We start from the raw sequence: 14969 nt of genomic DNA on the forward strand, positions 1-14969 counted from the left end.
ACCATAGCCATGGAGGATGTGTTCACAGCACCAGTATCCCTTCATTGGACAAGTATATGAGTTCTTTATCCAGAGCACATTCTTTTCTATAAACTCTCATCCATTTTAACACTAAGATAAACACAAAGAACACCCACTAAGGTTGGTTCTCTCAACAATTTGACATATCATTTGTTTTTAATATTCCCCATACAAAATGGAAGAATGTTTGATCTGAAAAGTAAAAAAATTAAACTTGTGAGGACCTTTTAATCTCTCTCTTCAGTCCTTGATGTTTGTACTGGGACTGAGTGCACAGGCCGGACTGTAAAGTCTGCTCCAGCTTTGTAGGACCAGCTCACCAGGGTTGCAGGCAGAGCCTAGGTCTGTGCTTCCTTTCTTCAAAGCCTGTGAGATTCCCTGAGTTTGACAGAACCACCGTGGTTGCCAGCATGTAGGCTGTAAATTATTTCAGGGAGATTATGGTTCAATAAGTGTTCCAGGAATAACCCATAAACAAAAGAGCAAGGCCTCTCACACACAAATAATGCCATTTTTCAAAAGGATGTCGATAGTGTAGTGACTGATTAATGTAACCTCATTCTAAAGCTTACCTGAATCCAGGGTAGTTTTTGATCACTATTTTCTGGAAATTCAAAATACTACCATGTTATATCTGCGGCATTTTCTTGTTGTTTAAAAAGGTATCTTCGGAAGGCAAAAAATTATAAAGACCAAGAACAGATCAGTGGTTTCCAGGTGAGGCCTGGGGAGAGATTATAGCACAAAGAAATTTGGCAGAGAAGGAACTGATCCGTAGCTCAGTTGCAGTGAGCTGGTTTCATGGCTCTGTGTATCAGTCTTGGAACTGTATACCAGAAAGAATTTTACTTTAATCATATTTACAATACTATTTTGTTGAATTAACACATTTTGATAAATTGAACAAGTAATATTTTTAAAAAACAAAACCTCAAACAAAATGCTGGTATAATGAGGGAAAGATGATTTGGACAGGAGCACCTGGGTGGCTTAGTCAGTTAAGCCTCTGACTCTTGATTTCAGCTCAGGTCACGATCTCAGGGTCATGAGATCCAGCCCCATATCCCATTCCAAACTGGGTGGGGAGCCTGCTTGAGATTTTCTCTCTCCCTCTCCCTGTGCACCCACTGCACACACTCATGCTCATGCACACTATCTCTCTCAAAAAAAAAAAAAAAAAAAGATGATTAGGACTGACCTGCCATTTATAAGTCATGGGCTATAAATAACCTAATTAACCCTTCATAATGCTTCAAATCCTTTTAAAGGGGTTGAGGCAGAGACATAAACCTATATACTTAACCTCCTTCATCTTTAGTTTCTGTTCTGTACAACAGTATCTACCTCTGGAGCAGTTGCAGGCATTAACTAAAAGACAGCTGTGTCACGTAGAGGCTCTGTGCCAGGCCCTTCCCAGCCTCTAGTTCCCCTTCCCCCACCAGAACATCCAGATTCCCTTTTGTGGAATCTGCCCTCCCAGTGATCCCTCTCTCTACCCATGAGTTCCAGGGATGGGAACCAATCCTACTGTCTTCACCCTAACTGTCATGGTGGACTCAGTGTGTACATATATAAGCCAGTGACAGACAACGAAAAGGAAGGGCTTATGAGAGAATAAGACTTTCCCCCTTCTTCCATGGGAGCTCAGATAAGACTTCTGTTTCTCTGCTTACCCAAAATGAAGAGTGGTATCCCCAGGAGGTGTTGAAAACCATCTTGGGACCATGAGGGGAAAGGCTGCCTGAAAATTGACAGGGAAATATAGTAGAGAGAAAGTGAGTTCTCATCACATCACGTATGCCCCGGAGCAAGCCTTACCTGAGCCTGGAAATGTACTGTTCCCCTGTATGGGAATCAAGTTGACTCAGATGTGGTTCCTGTCCTTGGGGGCTTACTAGTATGGAGAAGACCCCCAATCACAAAGTAAGAGATGGAGCAGCAGTGCCCTGAAGGGTCCCAGAATGTTCCTAGAGAATCAGAAGACCACCAGCAAGTAGAAAGTGCTTCTTAACCTTGACCTCAGCCTTAGTGCAAAGAATGTACACATTCAGCAAAGAGAGGGGTAGGAGGAAGTGGCACGGGGCCAGCTTGTTCTTAGGACCAAACTCCTCATTCCCTTCTGTGGGATCAGAATCCAGCATTCACACACGGAAAGAACATCACCTCAACAAGTCCAGATTAGCTATCCCTGAACATGGCCATGCTCTCTGATTTGCCTTCTGTGTTCTTTGCACTCACAGGTGGAAGCCTGGGCCCTGCAGTATCCCCTGAGACCAACCATTGTCTGGCTGGACTTGACCTCTCAGGCCAAGTTTTGCCTTTCCAAGGTCCAGAGCCCCACTGCATCTCTGCCCACAGTTGCTTCAGCTCTTGCCCAGACCAAGTCACCTTCTTCAGACATTTCTCAATAGATGAAGAACCCAAATTACCTTGCAGAGGGCCTGCACGTGTGGTGGCTGAAGGACTGTGATGCAATCTTCTGGGTTCTCTCCCTTCTCCTTCCTCTACTATGGCAAGTAGTGTTTGTGGTACTATAGAGGAAGCTGGTGGCAGGGCAGAAAGTAGACGTGGCTGTGGATACCTCCTGGCTTTTGTTTTCCAAAATCCCAAGTCCATTTTATAAGGAAGAGTTAGGAGGCTCAGGAGATACAGGAACAGGGGCTTCCTGCAGACTAAATGGACCATTCCCTGGCGCTGAAGGAGGGGAGAGGCTGGGACCCCAAGGCAGAGTGGCCTGGGCTCCCCTGCCCCAGGAGAAGGCAGCCCCTGTGTAGCCTGTGCTGGGAGGAGATTCTGTGGAGCTCCGGCCTCCTCAGAATACAGCACGGAGGAACATGAGGCTGCAGGGCCGAGCGGAGGCCACCTGTAGGCAGAGGCCCCTTCTGTGCCTTGGCTTTGCCCAAGTCCTTGAGATGACCCTGAAGAGGCCGTGAGGAGGGGATGGGAATCAGAACTCCTCTTATAAACCAGAATCCACTGGTGGGTTTGAAGCTTCAGTTCACTTATGGGTGATTTAAAAATGCAGTATTTGTCATGGAGTCTTGCTGTAGCCTGAGGTTTTTACCTCTTTGTCCTCTGCCTTTGCGTGTGTCCAACCCTAGCACTGAAAGGCAGCATATTTACGCTGCAGCCACCCTTGTGCCCTGACAGCTATACTCCTGCTCTGTTCATGGAAGGTGGTCCTTCCAGCAGGTTGCATCCTGACAGGAGCCTGAGCTTCCTTCCCCATCAGAGGTCCCAGTGCCTACCTCTGCTCTCAGCACTAATGGCTGAGAGCAGAGGCCTGCAATTTTGTCTTGTCAGACTCCCTGAAAAAGCAGTTGTGCTTATCGAAGACTATCCCTGGGACAAGGGCAGCCAGCTTTCCCAGTGTCCTGAGGCCCCACAGATCCCACAGGGCTTGGCCCTGGATGGGCTGCTCAGGGTCCAACCACATCATGTTTCCATGGTGAAAGGCCACATGTGTGGTGGGAAACTCCTCAGTGCCTCTAAGGAAAAACAATCTCCACCTCTCCATCTAAGGTGATTCTAGAAGTGGCTGTCATTGATGCTGTCTTTCCCTGAAGCACCCTCCAGACAGGGGCCAGGATGCAAGGTCAAGACCAACTGAACATTCATCTGGATTATGTAGAGCACTCCCGCAGATGGGGACATTAGGAGCAGCAGGATGGAGAAGCAGCACAGCCAGCCCCAAGAGCAAAGCAGGGCAGCATGCTCAGAGGAGGACATGTCCCCCACAGGCCTCATCCTTCTTCCCATCCTCCCCTGGCAGGTGGGCGTGGGGCACTGGGGTAGATGACACTGACATTAGGAGGAAGCAGTGAGGAATCCATCAGAAGTGAGCCAAAGGATGGGGAACTGTCCCTGAGAGTGGGAACAGAGACCTCCATGCTCATCCTTCAGCCAAGCAGACAGTGCTAAGGGCAGCAGAGCACAGGAGTGAGGTCCTGGGCCGTGGGTTGGCCCACCACACTGTCCCTGATACCTCAGGGAGCTGAATCCCAGGTACCACACAGGCCTGGTGGATTTCAGAGCTCCTCCACCTGTTACCCCATCTACCCTCTGTGAGCCTGGAATTAAGTGAGCACACCTGGCCCGGGTTCAAGCCGGTCCTGCCTAACTCATCTCCCTGTGCGCTCAGCCAGCCTTGCCAGGCAGCCAGGTGCTGTCAGATGAAGCAGTTCTAACTTTACCCAAGTCCCAAACTTGAACCTGGGGACAACTAATAAAAATCACTGGGAAAGTGACACCATAATGTCTCCAACCAGTCAAATCTATCCACGATTACATGTCAACAAAGTCATCCAACCTCAGCCATTCTTTTCCATGTGGATATCTTTCTCCAATAAATAATGCAGCTTATTGATCATTTACTCATGCAGCCCTGAGAAGCAAACTCTGTGACAGAGCATGCTGACTGCTCCCCACACCCTTCCTAGGGCCCACCAAGGGCCAAGGGCCACTGCCTCCACTGACAATCCAGAGAACCTGAGGGTCCCCACACCTGGCTCCAGTCAGCACCCCTGCAGATCCATAACCCCAGTGTCTAGGCTGTACACCACGCCAGTGAAGTCCCCCACGGGAGGGAGAACCTGGCCCAGTGCTCCCTGCAGGTCCCAGTGACTCCAGGGAGTATCCAAGCCTGAGAACCCCCATTCAGGCATTCAAGGCATGCACATAGTCAGGCTTTATCCTGTGTACCCCACATTCTCCAATTAAGAATTAGGGCAGCCCCTGGGTGCATGATAAGATCATTAAAGTCATAATCACACTCACCACAAAGCTCAGATGTCATGGTGGCACACAGAAGGACATTGGCTCCTTGAAGTTTATCTCTGCAAGAGACAGAGAGGGTGCATAAGTGAGAGACAGAGAGACCTGAGAGATACAGAATCACAGGGAAATGAGAATTACACAGGCAATCCCACCCACCAGCAGACATCTGGAACTTCTAAAGCCAGACTCTGGGGCAGCCCCAGTGGCGCAGCGGTTTGGCACCGCCTGCAGCCTGGGGTGTGATCCTGGAGACCCGGGATCGAGTCCCACATCAGGCTCCCTGTGTGGAGTCTGCTTCTCCCTCTGCCTGTGTCTCTGCCTCTGTCTCTCTGTGTCTATGACTAAATAAATAAAATCTTTAAAAAAAATAACAAATAAAGCCAGACCCTGGAGTGTACACAAAACTAGAAAACCAGAACATTCATGCTGAGGGGTGCATAGCAAATCTAACTTTTTATGTTTAAAATAAAATAAATACAGTAATATCCAGTTTCTAGTAATTTATCCAGAACTGTATAAACTTCTTAGATGTCCGCTCTCAACTCAAGTTGCAAGAAGAAAAACCAACAAATATTCAAAGACACATCTGCACAAAATAAAGAGGATTTTGTCTTCTCTCTTTTCTTTGGAGAATCGAAGTGGGTGGAGCAGCAAAATTGGAACCTGTCCTCTCCGCTGGAGTTGGCATGGACTATCCCAGCCTCAGACTGAGGGCTGAGGGTCAGGGTGACCCAGGAATGGTCTGAGAAGTTAGTGGACTCCAAGTAAGTCCGCCAGGAGCTGTGAGTTCCAGCAGAGAGAACCGTGGACTCAGGGCAAAGCCAGAGATGGGGACAGCTACAAAGTGAGTGTCCACATTAGGACACAGCCCCCAAATATTTTCATTCAAAATTAAGTTGCTGTTGGGAAGATATAGTTTTATTTTTATTATGAATGGATTTTACATAAATACAATAAGACTAAATGAATATCATTGAGCTTTTTTTTAAGTGCTTAAAACGGAACTAAATCCCAATCCAGTGCAGGATGCAGCTTTCCTCTGCAACATGTTGGTGAGATCATCATGAAGCCAATCTTTTTCCCCTTCCGTCCCCCTTCCATGGCCCTGCTCTAGGCATGGAGGACATAGCAGGAAACAAGACACTGAAATCTGGTGCTCATGGAGCTCACATCACAGTCCAAGAGAAGCAAGTAGTGAATGAAATGTTTTCAGTACTGCCAAGTGCTACACACAAAATGAAACAGAAGCTATGAGAGCAAGGGCAGCTCCCATGGGGGTCGGTCAAAGCTGGCATTCTGAGATGGTGGGGTCAGTTGAGAAGACAGACCCTGACACAGACCCAGCCAAAGACCCCAGGTAGAGGGAATGTGAGTCATGGGGGGCTGTGCCCTGCAAACATCAAGGCTACGCAATGAGCAGACTGAGTTTGTGCCGACTGTGTTCTGCTGACCAAGAACTGTAGGAAATGCAAGGCAGAGGTGACTAAGACACAGAGCTGTTCCTGGTGGAACCTGTACCACACTGCAGGAGAAGAGTTGTGGCCATTCATGGAGGACGTACCTTGTACCAGACTCCACTCTAAGTGCTTTGCATGAATTTACTCTCTGACCCTCAAGGGTAGAAGCTAATTTTCTTATTGCACAAGGAAGAATATTTCAATCCAGCTCCTAAGACCACTCTCCTAACCAGGAAACTCCAGGATAAGAAGACTAATAGAGGGTGAGATGTGGTCGTGGCCTTGAGGAAAAGAGAAGAGGAAAGGGAGGGGATCGGATGATTCAGTGTGGCAGAGCTGGGCTGAAGAAGGTGATGCCACCTGCTCCTGCTGTCTGGGACACACCTGCCTGGAAGACATCCCCTCCACTGAGGCAGCCAGGCTGTGAGGAAGCCCAGTTATGTAGAGGCCACGTGGGGATGCAGGTGCACGCCTCAAACACATGAGTGAAAAAACCCTCCAATACTCTCCAGTGGAAGCTCTGTACACTGCCTTTTCCAAATTATTGACCCACTGAATGACAAATAGCAGCAGTAAATAGGCACTGCTATGTGGGGATGGTCAGTTATGTAGCAATAATAACTGTAAACCAAGGGTGCACCAAAAATTCATTTTAAAAAGCAAAAATGTTAATGCCTCTGGAGCTCTACAGTTATTTCAAAGACTGGAATGGCAAAAACCACTCTAGTTTCCATTGAAGATAAGGCTCAAGGGCATGACTTTCTCAAGAGCCACCAGGGAGCCAGAACTACAAAGCTGCCCCCTCTTCCATTCCTTCTCACCCTAGTGCACTCTCTGCTATGCCACATTGCCTGCAAATAAAAGCCCTATAAACATGAAGCAAATGTACTGTGAATGTTGATGGAATGTGGAGAATGCACCGTGGAATGGTATATATGGACCATAAAAGCTCAGCTCACCTGAGTGCCACATTTAACTGATCTCATATAATATGCTAACTATGACAAACATGAAGCATTTAATTAACCATAGTTTTGCTTGCCTTCACATTCCATAAGTTTTACAGGACATGCACTGGGTTACTTGCATCTTTTTAAAAAGTTGTTGAAGGAAGTGTAAGTTACTGCCTTCTTGATCTGTCATGTATTTCCTTGCAGCAAAAAGATGCACAAAGAATGGTGTCTACTAGTTATACTCTTGATGCTAATCCTCTGCCTCCCTCTTCCCTCTCCTTTTTCTAGTATTTTCAGAGAAGTCTCGAAACAAATAAAGAAATAAACAAACACATATATATGCACATGCATGTGTATATGTGTGTGTGTGTGTGTGTGCGCGCATGTGTATTGATCCAGAGAGAGGTTTGCAGCGGTCAGAATTGCTCCCCATCATAAGACCGTCCTGATTTCAGAGTCTCTTGGAGCTCAGCTCATGAAACCAACCAATGAGCAGGGAAAGATGCTGAGAACTACAATAGTCTACATGTCAGATACTGCTGGATAAGCCACCAGAGGGACAGAGGCAGAAACCCTGTTGCCAAAATAAGGGAAAGTCTCTGCTTCATGTCTTTGGAACTACAGACACTCTGCAGTGAAGTGAGGGCTCCCTTGGAAGATCAGGGCTCTGGACTACACCACCACTTGGGGAGCTGAGAAATCCCACCATATGTATATTTTATGCACCCAAATTCAATGATATTTGTTGGTTAAAATTTTTAAAAAGAAGGACCTAGAAAAAAGTCATTTCAATAAGGAAGTCTGCATCAAAATCTCTACCCGATAAACTTATGCCCCCAGGAAAGCCTAATTTTGTGGTTCCCTGGGTCGGACACAGCAGTTCTGTGCTTTCCGTAGAAAAGTTGTTTTGCCAAGCTGTTCATTGCAGCGCTGTAATTCCAGTGTTTGCAGATATGTGATTTGGGGGCAACAGGACACATAGTTGGCCAATGACCCCCCTCACTTTGCTGCTCAGCTGGAGAGGCTGTGCAGTGTGCCCCCATTGTGGAGCTTGGTGCAGAAAGTCATGCATGGGAGCCCTTGAGCAGGAGGGACTTTGTGAGAGGTGTGGAGCATTTGTGCCACACATGAACTCTGTGCCTAATCTCTGAGTCTTCCTCAGACCCCTACACTTCCAGCAATGCAATTTAAAATCTTGTCAGCCTAAACTCATCTTAGTGAGAGCAAATGCACCCCTCATATGGCCAGATTTACACAGCACCATATGACATGAGGCCATGGGGTTTGTCCCACGTTTTCTGGTATATCTCTGTATCAGAAATCATGATTACTAAAATAGTTCTCAGCAAAAGGGCCTGACATCTTTAATTCAATCTCCAAGGCTTTAGATTTAATAAGATAGACAACAGGAGATGGGTCTGGAGGAAATAAAGAGAATAGTAGAATTCAGAAAATATCAGAGAATCCTTTAAAAACATGGTGGGAAGAAAGGGAAGGAAGAGGAGAAGTTGGGAGGGAAGGGACACTCTCACCCACATGGGAGGCTTCTTGGCAAGGACACAACATGAGAAGACTTTCAGGTGGTATAGGGTAGACATTGCAGTATGAAGCCCTTGAGGAATACCTCTTAAGTAATCCACTGCAGTTAACAAAATACAGTCTTCTCTGAAGAAAAACAAATTCCTGGACAGCCAATCAATGCATTAAAGTCCTACTAACAGGCACTCACCAGGGTATCAGCATTATTTTCAAATAAGACCCAATAGTTAGCTCACACCAAAAATTCTGCAGGGGCTCACTTAAAGTGAAACTTATACACAGATATTCACAGCAGCATTGCTCATAATAACCCCAAAGTTGGAACAACCCAATGTCCAGCAATGGATGAATGGATACACAAATTGGTATATCCACCGAATGGAATATTTTTCTACTATAAAAAAGTGTGAAGTATTGATACCTACTAAAGCATGCATGAATCTTGAAAACATGCTAAGTGAAATAAGCCAGTCACAAAAGGCCCCTTATTGTATGATTCCATTTATATGAAATGTCCAGAAGAGGCAAATCCATATCCTTCCAGAGAGTGATGCTTAATGGGTACAGAGTTTCTTTTTGGTGAAAATGGCCCAAATTTAAGTAGTGGTGATGTTCGCAGAATATTGTAAAAAACCACAAGATGGTACACTTTAAAATAGCTAACGTGGTGAATTTTGTGTTGTATGAATTTTGCCTTAATTTTTTAAAACTCTATATGATTAATTTAAAAAAAAAAAAAAAGGTCTGCAGGGCCAGCATCTGGCCAGGGCTTCTTCATCCAAATGAGACAGGTGAGGTTAGGGTAGTGAACTAACTACCTGAGTACAGACCAGAGAAGTAAGGTGTCAACATGACTCAGGAAACCAGTGAGATCCAGTGGGAATTCATTTATAAATCTTTAACGTACTTTTTAAATATGTCACAGAAAGGATCTTACACCCAATATATAGGAGAATCCTTCCAGGAGCGGGAAGCAGAGGCAAGCAGAGGACACGACATGGGCTAATGCTTTGCTTGCTCTTCATTTTTAATCGACCCCAATCACAGCTGGTGAGCTCTGGGTAGCAGGACCCAAGACTATCCCGTGGCCTTTGTTTTTGAGACTCCCGTAAGGAAAAAGAGAAAGCAAATTCCATTCGATCGCCAAAACATGTCCCTGCAAGAACATAAAAATAAGTGATTGCTTATTTTCAACACCTGAACTATCTACTGCCGCAGCAACTCCGAAAGTCTGATAAGGTGATAATGGGAAGTCACGCATGAATATCCATTTTAAAAACACACTTCTCTCGCACTTTACGTAAAGGTCGAAATTAATGTTATGTTGAAAACATTTTTCAAAGTACAATTATCTTGATTCGTGAAGCGAACCAAATTCCTATTAGGTTTACAGTCTTGGGTTGAAGCTGCACACATTTCACCAGAAGGACGTCACTCATCAAACTGAAAGCTGAATTAAAGCAATGCTATAAAACCTTATATTCCCCAGCCGGCTATCTCTATCCAGGCTCATCTGTCACATCCCACCCTCCTGGAAAAGCAAGAGCACCTTGTTGCACAGCTACATCTCCATGTCCTCCCGTGGGATGGCATCTCCTCCAGGGCACCCACATTGTCACTGGTCACAGATGGGGCACGGGCACCGACGGTGCTCCAGGCGGGGAAGACCATCCTCCGAAGTGGACAAGAAGCCATCTCATGGTGCATCCACCTGCCCAGCAGCGACCCTGGTGGTCACTGTAAGGTAGACAGCTCTGTGTGCGAGTGGCCCCGTGTGGTAGGTATCTTTGCTATGTGGCAAACAGCACAAACTTGGCAGCCTGACACAGTATCCACCTATTATCACACACTTCTGTAGCTCAGAAGTCTTGGAGGTGTGACTGGACTCTCACAGACCTATATTAAGTGTCGGCCATACTGTGCTTTATCTGGAGAGCCTGGGAAAAGCCTGCTTTCAGGGTCAGTTAGTCATGGGCAGAATGCAGTTCCTTGCTTTTGTGGGACTCGCAACCCCCGTTTCCTGGTGGGCTATCCATTAAAGACCATTCTGAGCTCCTAAATGATGCTCTGAGGCCCTGCCCAAGACCCCTCCATGTCAAGGCTGGGAATGAGAGCTTCCTCCAGTCGAACCCCTCTCACCTTTGCATCTCTCAGACTTCTGCCATCAGCAAGAGGTTCTTCTCTCTTTGGCCCACCTGGATCACCTCCAAAGGATTAGTGACCCTAATCACATCTGCATATGTATGCCAGCTAATGCACCGTCTGTATCTGTCATGCTCCCAGTCTCGGAATTAGGGAGGGAAATTCTTTGGGTTGAGGACATCTTTGAATCTGCATCCCCCACCCAGGGAATAAGCAACACTTACTGGAAGCTCAAAAGTCAAAAAACGATATTTCCCACTTATTTTTTCTCCTATATCAGAAAGGGAGACAGAACATGAAAGACTCCTAACTCTGGGAAACGAACTAGGGGTGGTGGAAGGGGAGGGGAGCGGGGGGCGGGGGTGACTGGGTGGCGGGCACTGAGGTGGGCACTTGATGGGATGAGCACTGGGTGTTATTCTGTATGTTGACAAATTGAACACCAATATAAAATAAATTTATTAAAAATAATAATAAAATTAAATTTTAAAAAAAGTCAAAAAACGAAGCACATCACTTTTCCAGCATTCCCCAACTCTCTGTTAGCACACAATTTCTGGACCTTCTGATTGCACTTAAGACTCACTATCCTTTACAAAGCTGACTCTGTTATTGATCCCATTCTGCAGAGAAGAAAACGAGGCTCAGAGAGGTTAGGCAGTGTGCCTCAGGAAAACAGCCCGTACACACAACCAGCTAATAGGCAGGGCCAGACCCAGGGACTAAGCAGGTGTGGCTAGTTTCACCTGTGAGCCCCCCAAGTGCCTGGGTGCCATTATCCAGACTCCTGACCCCAAGTTGTGACCCTCCATCACCCCATCTGTGCACAGCTTAGCCCCACCTTTGTACTCCATCCCTGTCCTCCTCTGGGCAGAAGGGGGTATCTGCATATCACAAGGCCTTTTAATGTTTATCATTTGTGGTTGACTCGTTCCACTGGGGATTTGATAGAGCTCACTAGCATACCAAAATGGGTAAAATGGCAAATAAATGTTCTCAGACTCTAGATTAGCATAGAAAATCAAGTCCATGCTCTACTATCTAACCTGGTTCCTAAACTTGAACATAAATTTTACTCTCACTTAACAAATCAATTCTTTCCCCAACTCACATAGTCAGAATCCAGAGAAAAATTTGTCTTGTAAGCCCAGACTGTTGTGGTAAAAATCCCTGGGCAGTACCCCTGAAGCACAGGAAGGCTAAGATCTCTCCCTTATTTCCTGCCCCACCCCTCAGTGTGGTTAGAGCCAGCACCAAACAGCTCAGTGAGTGATGACCTGCAGGAGTCTAGGAATTCCAGAGACTCACCAACACTCCCCAGAGTGGAGGTTCTGGTCCTATAAACACTCTCCAAACAACCTTCTGCTCACCCGCAGTGGATGACTAACAGTTCGGGCTCTCACCTTCAAGCTCCTTACAGATGTGGAGTCTCTACTGCCCTCCCCTAAATTGTTTTATTTCTTTGGGTTTTTTTTTTAAGATTTGTTTATTTTAGAGAGAGAGATAAAGAGAGAAGGGGGGCACAAGGAGAGAGAGAGTCTTAAGCAGATTCCCCGCTGAGCATGACGTGGGGCTTGATCTCAGGACCCTGAGATCAGACCTGAGCCAAAACCAAGAGTCAGACACTTAACCAACTTTGCCACCCAGGCTCCCCTTACCCCTAAAATTTTTAAATGAGCCTAGTTGAGTATACAGATTTCTGTGAAAATTCACAAGACTAACCAGAGCCCTTACCAAGCCAACAAACCTTAACCAAGGTGGGACCTTTACTAGAACCTGCACACCAGGTTCTTGAGCCTCAGTGTCATAGAAATGAACACTGAGCTCAAGAGAGGGAAAGCAGGTGGAGTTTATTAGAGGCAGTTTGTATACGAGAAAAGAATTCACTCTCTGTAGGGGCAGTGTGCAAGGCTTTAGTGTATGTTTCTCCCAAGGATGAGGGGCTGGGAGTGGGGAGGTATCCTTCATCCCATCACTGTTATCTTGTGGTTGTCACTCTTAAGTGGACATCACAGGATGCCTTTCTCCATGGTTGATATTTTTTAGGACTCCTGGAAAACAAATATATTTGTGCAAGGAGGCTTTAAGTTGATATTTCTCGTTTTTCCCAGATAACCAGTACTCCCTGATGGCTGTTATCTCCCATTTGTTCTCATTCCCAGAAGAAAGTATTTGTCTCCAAGCATACGGAAACTTTTGACCCCTGCCTCAAACCAGCGGCTTTAAGGAGCTATGTTCCTCTTATTTTCCCTAGACAGTCTCAGGACAAGGAAGAATGTACAGATGGGACCAGGTTTGCACTCATGCACACACACACACACATGCACAACCATACATGCACCAGTCATACATGCAAAAATATACACATATGTGCACACATACACAATAAGTACACACACGACAATTTTGATTTCAGCATATGAACGCTCGTGTTTCTCTACTTTCTAACAGACAAAAATATTTAAGCCCAGACATTTTCCAAAATAAAACAAGTAGTCCTGACCCACAGGCATGGAAGAGTTTCAGGAATGAAGCCATGTAAATCTCTAGTTTTGCCCAAATAGCTGCTTGTGAAACCATCAGAATAAGTTACTGGAAAAATCTGAAACTCTCAATAAAAATTCCAGGAAGCCCAAAAATCCTGAACAGTCCAAGTGAATTTAGGAGGAAAAGTTCATTATGTGGGAAAGCCAGGAGCAGTCAGGATGGTCACAGGGGCTGTGCTGAAGGCCTCCCTCAGCCGCTCCTGCCTCTCCTACTCCTCAGTTTCTTCTGTCTGTGGGGTTAGCCAAAGCTGGTAAAGGGAGTGCCTTCGTTGCCTCCCCCAAAGTGCCATGGGTGGCCAGTGACATGCCCATCCACAAAGATGACCTTCCCTGCACTCTGGAAACCAGTGGGCATCCTGCTCTGCCTGGCTCAGGACAGCTGTTCAACTTGAACACTCCCCATTGATTCACCTGAACGTTCCCCAGCATTAGACATTTAATTTGCTTTCACAGTAAAGGATCCGCCCCGTTTTATGACCTTAAAACACTTTTCAGCTGCATCTTGAAACTGAATGCTTTGCTCTTATTTTCGTCTCACGCACTGGGTGTGTTTCTGTGTTCTAAACACTTAGCGCGTAAAAGTCGTGTGCGGTAAAGACAATGATCATCTGTACTTTACCTATGGGGTAACTGAGCCACAAAGTTGTTAATAGCTTGCCCACCAACGCACAGCTGGAAATGCTACAGGAGACTAACTATTTTGAGGAACAAGTAAAATGTAGACTTGGAAACTATGGAAAGGATTTTGAGAGCCCTCACTTCCAACCCCAGATTCCAGAAATGTTCTATAAGGATTCACGATCTTCTGGAACCAGCCTCACATCCAAGAAACCACTCCTAACCCACAGCACATCAGAGTCTTTTCCATATTTGGACATTTTACCACCCGCACCCTCTCCTGGGGCCGGCACAGGAAGCCCGAGCTTCTCTCTCAATAGCCATTCTACTTGGGCCCCTGACCTCCCAGCCAGGTGCTGAGCCCTGTGAAGGGGCAAGGTCCCAGTGCACTAGAGGGAGGGGACAGGGTCTGATTATGCTGACAAGGGCAGAATTCTGAGGTGGCCTCCAGTGACCCCTCCTTCACATATACAATGAGATACCGCCCCTGTGATTATGTTAATCTCAATGACGAAAAGGAGATGATCCAGGTAGGCCTGACTGATCGCTTTCAAGGCTGAGAATTTTCTCCAGCCAGGGGAAGAAACAGAAGTGCAAACACTAAACATCCACATGCCTTTGCAAGCCTTGACGCTGGAGTGATGGGGAAGGCATCCAGGAGCTAGAACACATCCAGCTAACAGCCAGCAAATAAATGGGGGCCTGAATCACCAGGAACTGAGTTCTGCCAAGCACTTCAATGAGCTCAGAAGCAGATCCATGGTGGACACAGACATGGACACCACAGGTCAAATACCAGACAACAGAGAACCAGGAAAGTAATGAGACAGGAGCGGATCCGAGAAGCAGGAAAACCTTACCCTCTCCCCCAGGATGAGGGCTTCCTCTGCAGCCTGGCAGGTGAGGGGCAAGGCCCA

General features: G+C 46.4%; 1 protein-coding gene across 1 annotated transcript in view; it reads right to left on the bottom strand.

The window, feature by feature from the left end:
• APMAP (adipocyte plasma membrane associated protein) overlaps positions 1 to 14969 on the bottom strand; it is a 172241-nt gene that overhangs the window by 12849 nt on the left and 144423 nt on the right. Inside the window, exons 9-11 of the transcript XR_011995358.1 lie at positions 4798 to 4856; positions 1695 to 1762; positions 594 to 745 (exon numbers count right to left, since the gene is read on the bottom strand). The gene's annotated coding sequence lies outside the window, so the exon portion shown is untranslated. The remainder of the gene's footprint in view (positions 1 to 593; positions 746 to 1694; positions 1763 to 4797; positions 4857 to 14969) is intronic.

This window comes from Vulpes vulpes, chromosome 11 (genome assembly GCF_048418805.1).
Source record: "Vulpes vulpes isolate BD-2025 chromosome 11, VulVul3, whole genome shotgun sequence".
Classification (NCBI taxonomy): Eukaryota; Metazoa; Chordata; class Mammalia; order Carnivora; family Canidae; genus Vulpes; species Vulpes vulpes.